The sequence below is a fragment of the Teleopsis dalmanni genome, chromosome 1, assembly GCF_002237135.1.
Source record: "Teleopsis dalmanni isolate 2A chromosome 1, ASM223713v2, whole genome shotgun sequence".
NCBI classification, from domain to species: domain Eukaryota; kingdom Metazoa; phylum Arthropoda; class Insecta; order Diptera; family Diopsidae; genus Teleopsis; species Teleopsis dalmanni.
Window position 1 is genome coordinate 227,824,842 of NC_051846.1, and position 14,631 is coordinate 227,839,472.

Here is a 14,631-nt window from a genome sequence, read left to right on the forward strand (position 1 = left end):
ACAGTTTTACTATAAACCTAATACCAACCTATGTTAATACTCTAATAAAATAGTCTTTAATATTTTTGATGAATTAAAGGCATTTAATGAAAGATAATTTCTCACGTATTTTGTTTTGTATTTTTATTGTTATTATTGTAAAATAAGACCATAGAAAACGCTTAAGTTATGCTTACTTTTTATAGTTTTCAAATCCATTATTTGGCACAACGTGACCGGTAAATACACATATACGCGTACTATAAGAAGCTGGTTGGGTTGGGTTCCCAAAGAAATTTAACATATAAAAAAATTATAATAAATTACCGAAAAAAATAAATAATTATATGAGTATGTGAAAACTAAGAAGTAAAGAATTTGCAAATAAATTTGGATGCGTGCTCGCTGTGCCATATCAGTAAACCCGATAACATTACCCACTCTCACTGTTGGGGGAAACAATAATTGTTGCGCATTTAATAAACCTTAAAACATACAAATTATATTCTAAATAGACGACAGCAACAATAGCAGTAACAACAACCACAGCAACAGCAACAAATATACCAACGACATAGTAGCGGTTTCTGATGACAACACTTCCGGGATTTGTTTGCTGAATTTGTGATAAGCTTGGAATGGTCGATTTGGTTAGGTGGCGATTCTACAAATGGCTTTGTTGATGTGCAATTGGTGTGGTAACCGTACTCATTCTCTTTACCGTAGATTTGCTGTGTAAGATTTTCAAGTACGAGTACATAACTACACCGCATATGCCAACACAAAATATAACATATAATATATAATATTATTTTACTTTTTTGTTTGCCATACTTCGGCAATACTAATTTCGTATTCAAAACTGGGCTGGCACATTTTGTCAAACAGAATAAAAAAATAATAATCGTACAATAAATTATTTTATAAAATATTAAAGAAATGTATATTAGTCCCCAGATATGAGAATTAAACAATAATTTCATTGAAAACCTATTTAAAAATCACCAAGTCAATGAGAATTGCTCGACATTTATTTAATGGCGCGCATGCGTCTTTTGGAATATAAATTAATATAATTATATATTATATACTATATATAACTAGATACCTTTGTTTTTATTTTTGTTTAATTTTATATGTGCTTTTATTTGAAAGTAGTAATTTATTTTAAATTTAAATATCAAATAAATTTTTAGAAATATATATGTGTATTTTTTATGGGATTAATATATTTGCTATTGCTTATACGAAATTTAAAAACAATTTTATTAAGTAAAACTACATATCAATTATTAAAAAAAATATATAAAAAATATGTGAGCGACAGGAAATTGTCTAACATTCATTAATAATCGAAATGGAATTATTTTTAAGTATCTCAGCAGCACGTGCGCTGCGATAATCCAAATTTAGACAGACACGAATATCCGTCAATCAATATGGAGCAAAAAACCATTGAGCAAATGAAACACACTCAAGTTTTTATAAAGATAAGGCTCCATATAAATTGTAGGAGATAAAAGCTTCAAGTGGGTGGGTTTGTGATTGGGTAAGTAGGTGACTGCAAATGAAAAAGTGGGTGGTAGCTGTTGATATGAACACTCTAATAAATCTAATGTAAAAATAAATAAAGCACATACGGCTGGCTGGCTGTGCATTTGCAAAAGTTTACAAAATTTTAACAATTTTGGCCTCATGAAATAGCCTCACAAGTACTGGTATTCATTATCTGTAGACTTAGTTACAGAAAATAGGAAGAAAATATAGAAAAGCAAATGGAACGGGATAGGACATACTTTCAGAAGATTGATGAGTAACTTTACTAAGGAGACTATATAAGTACAAAATAACTATTTAAAACCTGTTATGTGTTTTACAAGGATATCGCATCAGGGAATATAATATATAATATTAAGATCAGTCATCGCACTTTTGTAGACAAGCGTCGAACAGTCATCAACAGTTTTAGCGAAACTCTATTCCTGATGATCACATGGGGCCTTCGTTATCTCCGTTGTGATTCTTACTCTTGATGTAATTTTGTGTTTAATTTTTGACTTGAAACGTCAAAACTATTATTAAGTCGGTTTTGTTTTAAGAATTTAAATTCCTAATATGAGAAACTCTTCTGATAAAAGTTAAAATTTTGTCGAAATACGTATAGAAATATACTCAAAATAACACTCGAAATAAAAGTTAAAATTCTAAAAAAGAACAAATACGACTTTACTCTTAAAGTTAGAAGCAAATTAAAATTGCTTCATGCTTTTCGTTGCAAGATTAAACTGGTTGGTTGGGTATCTATTGAAAACTATTGGGTATTAGTCTGGATCTTTTAAACATTGAGATGTAACCCAGAACGTTCTAGACTACCCAGTTGTTCCAACCATAACTTGAAAGGAAACAGTAGATGTCACATTAAGAGATTCAAATTACTTATAGTGTCATTTGTAATTCACTCTCAATACAAAATGTGACTTAAATTTATCAGAAAGCATTTATGCTCTACCTGAGAGAATAAAATTACATTTAGTTCCATTTCTTTACAAAAGCTATATAAACGTCTATTGTTATGGAAGGTGTTATTGAAATGACAATTCTAATTTTTACAGTGAATGTAGTATCAATAAAACCAGCAGCTATATAAGCAAGCATCAGTACTGATCTTATAAAGCAGGGATGTCTTGTCATACTAAGACCAATTTTATGGATTTTTTCTTTACACTGTTAAAAAAGAAATATAGTTATTAATTTAGAGTCTAAAACGAATTAGTCCGTTGTATTCTAAAAATTCTTCAGCTTAACTATTTGCACATTCCATTTATCGGCACAAGTACAAAGATACCAAATGTACACTCGCAGATAAGTTTACATATAAATAGGTAGGTATGTAAGCTTGTTCCCACTTCCTGTTGTTGATTTTAATATTTGCTTTTCTCTTTTATATAGTATTATTAATATAAAAAAAATTATATTAATTTATATTTTTCAGTTTTTTTGTGCGTTGTTTATTTTGTTCTAGTATTTTTGTAATTGCAAACTTTATCATAATTATTTTTTTCGCTGTTTTATTAATAAATATTTTGTTCCTAAATTGCATATAATTTGTAAACAAATCAACAGACATGAGACTACTAAATTGCCATGCTTTTGTATCTAATTATGTGACTGTATGTATATTTACAAAAATATTTCATTAAAATTTGTATAAAATTGCAAAAAAAAATATTTAAAAAAATTAAAAATTAAAAAAAAATCTAGAAATCTAAGATCTGAAATTTGTTTTGACTGCAATAAAAATTTTGCTTTAACAAATAAATATCAGAAAGCTATAACTCACACAGAACTTCAGGTTGGTTGTGTCCTCGTATATCTTTTTGATTCCAATTTTTTTTTTGGTTTTTTTTAGATTTTTACTATGACAATTTGGTAAATTTGTTTTGAGTTTCAAATTTTCTGTTACGAATTTTTAAGTTTATCGTTAAACAGCGTAGACCGGATGTCGTCTATTTTCAAGCAAATTAAAAATATACACTCGACAAAATAAAAATCATTCATAAAAGTTGTGAAATTTTTTTAGGCTTAGATAATTAATCATATTTATAATTTTTTTATTTCATTTTTTTTTACTTTAGTTCGATCCACTTACATGTGGTGAACTTATTTTTATCTAATAAGTTGAGTACATATAAAAACTATCTGTAAATATTAAAAGTATATCTATTTGGCAAACAAAAAAAAAATCGTATTTATATTGGCGGTGACTAATAACAAATTTTGAGGAGGAAAAAGAATTTGCGTGGTAAATTATAGAATGTTAGATACAAAAAAAAAAGAATATATATAATTTTTTGTCACATACAATATTATACATTTTGATTCTTACGCATTTTTTGTCAATAAAATTTAAAAAAAATACATACGTATGAAAACAACAAAATTAAACGCAAGACGAAGCAAAACTATTAACACTTTGGATTTATTGTGGTCATTTCATTTATGGTAGAAAATAATGAAGATGATTCATAAAGATTTAGATTCTTAAAATGGAATATTAATAAGTATAAAATTTAATTTTAACTATATACAAAGGTGATCTGTGGCTCAAAAGAAAACATTTTTACACCATCCTATGCGCCACGAGGAGAAGAGGACTACAGTAAGTATGTAATCACATATATGACTACCTAATTGATTAGTTTAAAACAGTGGTGCTTGAGTCAAATAAAGATACAGCGGACAAGAACAATTTGCAAAGAATGTTTCTGAATCAAAAACACTCTTTATACAAAAGAGTGGTTGCAAATAGGGTTGATTATGACACAATCATGTAAAAGAATAAATCAGGGACTGAATAAAATTGCATTACGAAGAACGTTAACAAAGAAATAAGCAGCTCCTTAAATGAACTGAGTGTCGTAGTAGGATATAACACGATCATGTCATTATAATTAGAATTATTTCTAAAATTCCATTCCAGAATCGACCCAGATTATGAAAACTACTGTTGTAGCAATATAATTTTTTATTTGGTTTGTGTACGACTAATCATTATATTCAAATTAGATTTATATATAAAATCAATTTTAAATTTGAAATCTATCAAAAATTTATCATAAATCTTTCTGATATAGGGTTTTCCATTTTACTATTTTAACAATAAATGTAAATAGAAAATATACTTGTGATTAACATTTCGATTAAATTTTAATTCCAATATATTGTTTGGACCTTCTCATTATACCATTAAATTTTGACATAAAACACTATGAAATGCCCTCTACAAAATATGTTAAACTACAGAAACCTTATCAATTAATTTTAATTTTTTTTTTTTTAGTTTTGGATATCAGCACATAGCTGGCAATAAGCTTAGTCATAACTTGACGGATTCACAGTTTTATAGCATCGGATAGTTGACATTCATTCACATAAAAACAAAAAGCCCAGTAGCGAAATCGCTTCACAAAAACGTAAAATATACGTTTGGCAAATTCCTCGTATAACAAAACTAATATATAATGTGCTGTGTACCTTGTGGCTTTTACCCCTGAAATTTAAAAATAAGATATCCTTTATGTTCATATTATTAATTTTACTTTAAAAAAATGATAATCATGTGAATGTAGCAAACATAAACAACAACACTATATCACACCTTCACTCTTTTTTTTTCAAAAAAAAAGTATCGGCATTTTACATCTTCAGGCCACACCATTCAGTAACTATTTGTGGGTAAAATGGACTTTCAACAACTACCTGAGTGACATGTAATAATTTAGTTTGCAAGATACCCACCAAGCAAAAAGTGAGCCTCATTACTGATCAATGTGATAACTCATCACAATTTAAATGAATCGTTTATACTAATTTCATTGGATATATATCACTGAAATACTTCTATATAATAATCTTTTTATAATATTCATACATTAATATTTAATATTTTGTAATTAATTAATATAAATAATAATCAAGTACGGCTTTGGATCAGTTGGTTAAGGTTAAGGATTCTGAGCTTCACATTTGGCAGGACCCGAGTTCGATTCCTGGTACTTGCAGTCTCAAAATTAATTATTTACGAATAATTACATTTCATAAGCTACATTTATGAAATATTAATAAAATTAACAGCATACTATCATAAACTAGTTCTTTAAGTTTAACTTGTGTAATTGTAAAAAAACGCATTATTAACTAAATAACAATTTTCAGTATTAGATTCAAGCACTTTAGCAAAAATAGCCAATAAATAAATAAATTTTGATTTTAATGGATTTTTGGTTTATTATTGGAGGGAAACACTAAATTATACGAAGCACTTTAAATAAATAAATAATACCAAAACAACACTTAAATAAATCAAACAAAGCCAAACGAAATCATACTACACCAAACCAAATTAAGCAAAACAGACGGATATGTTTAGTTTTGATTTCGGTTCAAATAAAAAGCAGGAATTTTTATTCAAAAAAAAAAAAAAATACAGGAATTTTATAAATTTTGTCTTTAAGAGCTTAAATATCTGCTATGGTAAAAAATGCAGACACATCAACTCTTCATCGACATCGACAACGTCATCATCACAATCAACAGCAACGTTCAGCCTTTGAGATACTTATAATAATCTACATTTTAGTAACAGAAGCGAGATGAGGAAGCAGCAACAACAAAAGCGACAGTTAAATTAAAAATTATAGGCGGCTAAGTTGATGTATGGGCAAAAGAACAGAGATGTATGGAAAGACGGACAGAAAGCAACGTTTATTTTTTGCACAAAATCAAAAAAATTTAAAGTCGAATTTTTGTTTTTCAACACCAAACACTAAACAAAAATATTCTCCGAAATTAAGACAGGAAATAATATATAAAATTCTTGGTCCATTTACAACATCTGCTCTTTGGGGAATGAGCTGTTGCATATTTTTTTTTTTTGAATTTTCTGTTTGAAATTATATTTAAATTGATTTGGTCTACTTCATCTGATACAAAACACTAAAGCAGTTAATTTTAATCTCCTGGTATAAAAACAATAATTTATTCCCATAATTTACCAATACACATGTATTTATATATCTACCAAAATCTGTATATTTACAGTAACTGTACTTATCTAACTATTCGCAAATTATCCGACCGATTTTGATGAAACTCTTATGTATAACAGTAAAGAACAACATAAGCAAGTTATAATAGAAAATGAATTGATGATGAGCAACGTAATGAACATTTCGGCACTAAGAAAATTCGGTTAGCAATAGCTAAAAGGATCAAAATAGCATAACATAGGATCAATGAAACACCAGAACAATCTGCATACTTTATATAATTTAATCCCACAAAAACTTAAATTGATAAAAATGCATAGTTGTTTTTTATATATAGTATAGTTAGTCTCATACATAAATATAACAAAAAATTTTTCGTCATAAAAATAGACATTTTATATATCCATAGTATTATATGATTTTTACACACCACAATAGTAATAGTATATGTTATATGTATATTTTTAACATCAACCGATTTAGCAATATATGTGTTCCTTTTTGTATAATTAGTACCTGTCTGTGTACTTATCTGCCTATTTGTCTGTTAGCTGAAATGTCTATTTGTTAAAATAGAAACTTAGTTGTTAAAATAATCTTATCAATTTTTATATAGCGACCTTTTACGATCCCAGACATAAAGACGACTAATGACTGATATCGGGTAAGTATATAGTCCCCATTAATATTTACTGTCAAAATTAATATTTTATATTTTTTATGGAAATTAAATGTCACATCAAAATTAAATTTTTTTTAAAGACATATATATATATATATATAGAAAAAAGTTTTTTGATTATTTTCAGGCTTAGGTCGTTTATTTAAACTGAAATTATTTTTATAGTTTTATGTGATTATTAATCAAAAACTATATATAAGCTATCAGCAACATATCAAACTCTTTTTGTTATTTTTTAAAGAATTATAAACAACAAAAATGTATAAGAATAATAATTATTTATCAAACTTTATCATTGAATATATTTTTAAAAAATTTTGATGTTTCTTATGCTCTCAAACGAATGCATAAATCAAGAAATTAATTCGCTGACGTCAAGTTAAGTTAAAAAAATAAGATTCTGACATACATTATATATAATACAATGAAAAAAACTGTATAAAACTAAACAAAAACTGATAAAATATAAGTTTAAAAATAAGTTTGCTAAGAAGAAAAAATTATCCTTAAGCATGCAAACCCCCAAAATTTTTTATACATCTAAACCGGATGTACTATAGCGGCACAATTGTTGATAATTCAAGTTAGCTACGATTGCGCACGCGCATTCCTCAGTAATAATAATAAATAAATTTTATTTAAATTTCAATACAACAAACAAAAAAAAAATTAACAAGACAATATTATAAAATGCGATTTCATTCATAAAAATATTAACAATGGTCGTTACACAGTTGCAAGAACATAAATTGATTAAGATCTGCAGTACACCAAAATCAGCATGCAACTTAAAGATACATTCAACATACAACAATGCAGTTGCGTCGGTACTAACCGACAGGCCAATCGACCGGACTTTGTATTCGTAATGTAATCACTGCTTTGATCGTTTTATCTCCATTCAACATGAATGATGAACGATCTTATAAATCTGACCCTAGCCCTTTGTGTGACAATGAAACCAAGGAATTCGTTTATTATTCCTTGTACAAGTTGTTTTTAAACCTTCTTCAATCCACACTAAGTTATGAAATGTTCATCATGTTAACTGACTGATATCGAATTTAAATTTGATTGATCGTTCCTGTTATTGCCAGACAAAAATTATTGAGAATTTTTTGATTTATCTTTTGAAATTATGGTCAAGCACTTATGGCCAATTTTTAAAAGCAAGGAATGATAATTAAATAAACAAAAAAAAAATAACAATAAATATAAATATATTGGAATATGCGTTTATTTAATATAATGGAATTTTACTATAAATCAATAAAATGTTAAAATTATAAATTTTATATAAATTCTTTAATATCTGTCTGTATCTGATACTTAAAAAATAAGAACATATACACAAATAAACTTTTTATTTTATTTTTGACAAGAATATCAGATATTCCTTTTATTTCTTAGTATAACATACGTTGTTTTGTAGATTCACCTATTTGGTACTACATTTGTGGGTTAGTTTTACCATATAACTATGAAATTTATTCATTATAAAATCGTAATGCCTTTATATTTTTAAATATCAAAAACCAAAGTTTTATTATAAACCATCATGATATTATTAGTTGTTCTTATGAGATGTAATCTCTTTCATTAAATTGCCAAAAATGGAATTCGGATTATCGCTGCTTTCTATAAATATAACATTCTCCAGAACAAACTGCATTATTTCATCTAATGGAGACTACTTTCTCAACTTGCAAGTAAACAATATTTTTAAAAACCAAGTCCACAAAACCAACTTTACCAATTGCATTAGCTGAATTGAATATAGGAAGATACCCGTTTCAATTTATAACTATATAATCTTTATTTTTATAATATTCTGAAATAAGATAGCTAATACCGATTTTAGTAATCCTTAAAAATAAATTTTTGCCAAGTAACTATTACGACGAGGGTTTTATTCTTGTTCAAAGTTTATAAAATATAGGGAATATTTCTTTAAAGAAGTAAATTTTAGGAAAAGCACAAAAGAAACATTTGAGCAATTGCTTAAGTGTCTTCAAACAAAGATTAAATGATTAGTTGCACGCAGTCGACTTGTCACTCATATCAGATCGTTTAGTAAAGGTGGTTGAGGATAAAAGCTATTGACAAAGAGTTAACTAGTTAGGAAGAATTGAAACAATTGACAAATATAGACTTAATAAAATATATAATGCTTCTCAGTGAAAACAATTTTTTTAGTGGAGATGGTTAAGGATATGAGGTTCAGAATATTAAAGCAAACCACATCTGGGTTCAAAAACTATCAAAAAACATTGGAGAAAGCAACCAGAAACTCTGGTACTTTACTAAGAAACTCTCCCGTCACAGTCAGATTTTGACATAGCGAAATCTTCGGAAGATCCAAAGCAAAGATCCAAAGAAGATGACAAAGCAAGTAGTGCAAGTAATGGGGCTGCACATTAATAAAGGCAAAACGAAATACATGATGACATCGTCTGCAAGAAGGACATCTAAAGCTGATCACACAATTAAGACAGGCAGGTGTAAGTTAAACTTTGTGCATTCCTTGGAACAATTGTAGCAGCTAATAATATCAAGGACAAAGATTACGCGGATGGTAGCTTAAACCGATTACTGCAGTCTGTTTAGACTCTTTGGATCCAAGAGCCATACTATAATATCTAAGCTCGTGCTTAGAAAATAATGGTTTTCTTAGTATTCACATATGGATCCGTTACTCACTGGGGTGCTTAACAAAAAGGATACCATATTCGCATTCTATGAGCAATGGAAACTGTAAAGATGTTTTGATATATCTGGAAATAGACGTGGTTACAAAAATTAAGCTAAGTATACTTAGGTGGGAAGATATTTTGGTAAGCAGCGGGAGGCAGCTTTTGTCTGCGCTTAAAGAATAACGTAAATCAGGACGATCGGAGTTTAGTGGTGCTTAATTGAATGACATCAACTTGCAATCGGGATCTGTTCAAAGACTTTGTTAATATATCCAAGAACAGAACGAGCTGTAGTGTCGATGATAATGTTGAATAAATTCAGTCAACTATCCAATAATTTCTGTCAAGATTCTGCCAAGATTTATAATGTGATACACTTATATATAATGATTACAAATTGTAATAAAAGTCCACATATTACTACTTTAGGAATAAATTTATTTTGGAAATAGACCTGCCGAAACCAAAAATTTATTTAAAATAACTTAACAAAAATTTTTTTATTAATAATTTATCGATTTTCACGTGTTTTTAATATTTGCGTTACCAATTTAGATGTGATTTCGTTAGTTGCACTATTTTTGAAGTTTCAATAATTAAATTTTAATATTTTCAGTCTACTTTTTGTAGACTTTTATGGCTGGAACATGTAAAATATCGATGGGTTTTGACACCTCCACAATTTACACACACGCAGTGCTGCGAGTAAATACATTTTACACGTTCATGCAACAAAGTCAGTTGCATTAGAGTTTTAAGAGAGCTGGAGGCAGCCATTATTGCAACGTTGCATGAAGAATGCACTTCATCAACAAGTTTAAAATGCGGAGGTGAAAACTTTTTCGAGGCTCTTAAATTTCCTTTCAGTTAATTTTGTTACTCTATTGTAGAAGCTCCATTAGGTTCTTTATTTATATACAATTTTTACTTGTACGAGTATTTCTTTAAAGTTTTTAGTTGTGAACCGCTTGAAGGTGTTCAACTGTGTTTGTTGGCTGTAAATTGTTGGTTGCATTGTCGTCAAAAAAAGGAAGTTTGTGGGCATTTGTAGAGTTGTTAACTTTGTTCTTTTTTCTCTTATTTGAGTTTGTACAAATTAAACTTAAATGCAACTTTACAACAATTTATCGTTTTTAATGCACTTTAAGCATTTTTCTGTTTTCTTTTTCTTTATCTATTTATTTTGTATCAAGAAGAAAAAACTGTCTTGTGGGTGTCTGTTTGTTTGTTTCTCTAAAAATGACGTTATTTTGTTACCTTCTTGTTTGTTTGCTGTTCTCGTTTGTTGCACAAACAACAATTTGTGATATCCAACCGACATTTACATAGAAAAATGGTCACTTTTATAGCTGATAACTTTTTGTAGAGACAGACATGCACAAATTAAGCCAAAGCAATTAACCATTTTGACTTGGGGGGCTGGCATAGACAGAGCTAGCTTTTGATTTTGCTGCAGTTGTTGACACAAAACAGTAGGCGGCGGTTGAGGTGTTATTTAGATTTTAGATGTGAGATAAGATTGAAAATTTTTAAAACTTTATATAGTCTACGCGTTGCCACCTTTTACTGCAACAATTTCAATATTGATTTTATAAATTTTCTGTTAATTATGACAAGAAAATCATGTTTTGCATTTAAAATGTCATTAAATAATCTCACAACTACCGAAAACTTAAAGAGAAAATTAAACTATAATATGTAATAACAAATTTTTCAAGACTTTAAGACAAATTGAAACGATAGAAATAAATTTACGAAATCTTTGAAAAGGAGTTGATTTATATTTTAGATAGCTAGATCAAAATAGTCTTACAACTGCACAAGTAATATTATTGGTGATCAACATTAAAAAAAGTAAAATCTCTGTAACGAGGTTTAATAAGTAATCGAACCTACGGGTAGTAAAATAGAGAATACTTTCTTATTGATGGTAGTACAATAATTTGCTGTTTATTCAAGAAAAATGTTTAATTATATATTAAAATTTTTTATGATAAAAATTACACCAAACATATACAATATACTTTGGAATATAAACTCATTTTTAGCAGTTATTTCTCACGACATGGTATTATATTAGAGAGGAATCTCCAGCACACTCCTGAGGTGTTCGTAAAAACATCTCAAGCAAACGAATTCGGAGTATATTTCTCAACATAAATACATAATATGTATTTAAAAAATAATGCAACTAGATAAGATACTTTAAAAAATATTAATGTTTATTTTAATATAACAAAAATTCATTAAACCAAATTTATAGTTAAATGCTGTTTGAGTAAATAAAATAAAACATTATTACTATTATATTAGCGTATACTATAAATATAATATACTCTATTATTTAGATTATAATAACCCATAAAAAAAACTCAGTAAACACGACATTTTCATATCTCAAATCTGCACACAAATTACCTGCAATTAAAACAATTTTAGATATTCTTTACTTTGTTTATAATAATTAAAATAACAAATTATTCTTAGAATTACAATCGATATGATCTATATTTTAAAATCATTAATATTCGATTTTTTAAATTGGAATTGTAATGATTTGTGATAATATTCGTGATAAGCAAAAAAAAAATAATAATAATTATCTGAACATTATGAATTTAATCTATATTCTAGCGGATAATAATAATTCCAGCTCAAAGTATACAATTAATAATCAATCATTAATGAATAAATTTGAATTTTTATTTTTATGTTTGCATATTATTAGAGTTAACATACTCTGATATGGCTAAGGTAAAATTTTCGATACTCAAAGAATTCTGAACAATATTTTTATATTTAGTTATTTATTTTAACTTCATTTTCTAAAACCATAAAAAAACCAAAAGCTAATTAAGTTGATTTTCACTTTTATCGCAAATTTGGTAGTCAATGGCATTGGCATTTTGTAGGCTCAACTGATTATCTTATCGCAAAATATTTTATATTGTCTATGCAAGAGGTCTATTTTAATTCTATAAATTTATTCATTCATAAAGCATTGCAAAACAGTACTTATATATTATATATACGAGTATTTCTGTTGATACCATTAACTAATACTATATGGAAATTATCTACATACATACGAATTGCAAGCACAAATTATCGAAAAGACATTGTGATACGTATATTCATGATAAAAATTTTAAGAACAATATTAAAATAAATTTATATAAATTATGATATAAATTATAATGATGACGTACATGATAAAAATATTAAAATTAATCTTCAAATAAAATGTCAAAGTAACAAAATTCCAGAAAAATGTGTGAATATAAAAATCAAATACGGCTTTGGGTCAATTGGTTAAAGTGCGCTGACTCTGAGCTTCAAATTTGGCAGGACACGAGTTCGATTCCTGGTACTTGCAATCTCAAATAATAATTTACTAATGATTAAATACAAGAATTATTTCCAAGATGATAAAAGTTTTAAGATTAATATTAAAATAAATATATATAATTCCATAAATAATAAAACTGATGGGAGAAATATATAAAATGCACACAAAGTATACTCTCGGTATAATGAAAGATGTAATATCAAGACCTTTCCTTGTTTTGAATACATTTTATATGCAACATTAATTATTTAGAAACAAGATGTTTAGTTTGTTTAGTATTTTTAACTATTCGATCATTTGTTATTTTAAGTCTACTGTACAACCGCTAAGTGTTTGATAAATCGTGAGTCTTCCATAATTGTATTAATTCCATTTGAAAAAATCGTCTTCGAAGACATTGTCTTCGAGACAGTCTTTTATACTGTGTCCTCATGATTAAATAAATTTAAAAACAATTGTGCTCAAAACATGCGATTAATCTGACAGCGATGATGTAAGCAATATTTTTCATTAGAAGCTTGTTAAGTAGTAAATGTAGCTTCTTATTTACGGCGAAAAAGATGTACTTAAGGACTGCTTTAACACCAACACATGCTATCTTTTAAATTCTGCTGAGTTTCTAAATGTTGCAACTTATTCCGCAATACTGGCCAAGAAACCACGGTATATTTTTAATGCGTATTAGCTGTAAATATCTAATGCTCAATATTGGGATGAGTCATGCATCCCTTACATGCTGTCCTCTGTATTCTGTGAAGTTTCTAAACGCTACAGCCTTTTTCCTGTATCGGCTCGTCTAAATATGTACGCACACTCGTGCGTATGACTATTACGGTGATCCAAAATGTTGACCACAAAAGTACATACATGATGGCCGTGTAAATTCAGTATTGCATATCGAGATGAATCACATATCCCTTTAGCTATTGTCCAATGCTGGCTACAAAATCACAGCTCAATGAGGAAGTATTCGATGCATAATGGCCGTGTAATAATGGCCTATATGCAATATCGAGATGAATAACGTATTATTTACCATTCACTTGCAACAATAAAAAATCTCTTGCTACACAGTACTTCTTTATCCGTATTCAATTTTGATGATCGTACTTATTTTTGATTTGGATGCAAGTGATGCAAACAAATACCTATGAATGCATAATATAGTACTAAAAAAAAAATAGTAAAAAAAATAATAATAAATGAACGAAATCATAAATAATTTATCTAAGCTATTACTACATACAAAGAACAGAAACAATTAACAATTAATAAACCAAATCTTTGAGAGTTTAATACATAAAAATGTACAGAAATATAAAAACAAAAAATAGAGCACATAAAAAGTTATTTGAAACTCTACAAAGATCATTGATCTCT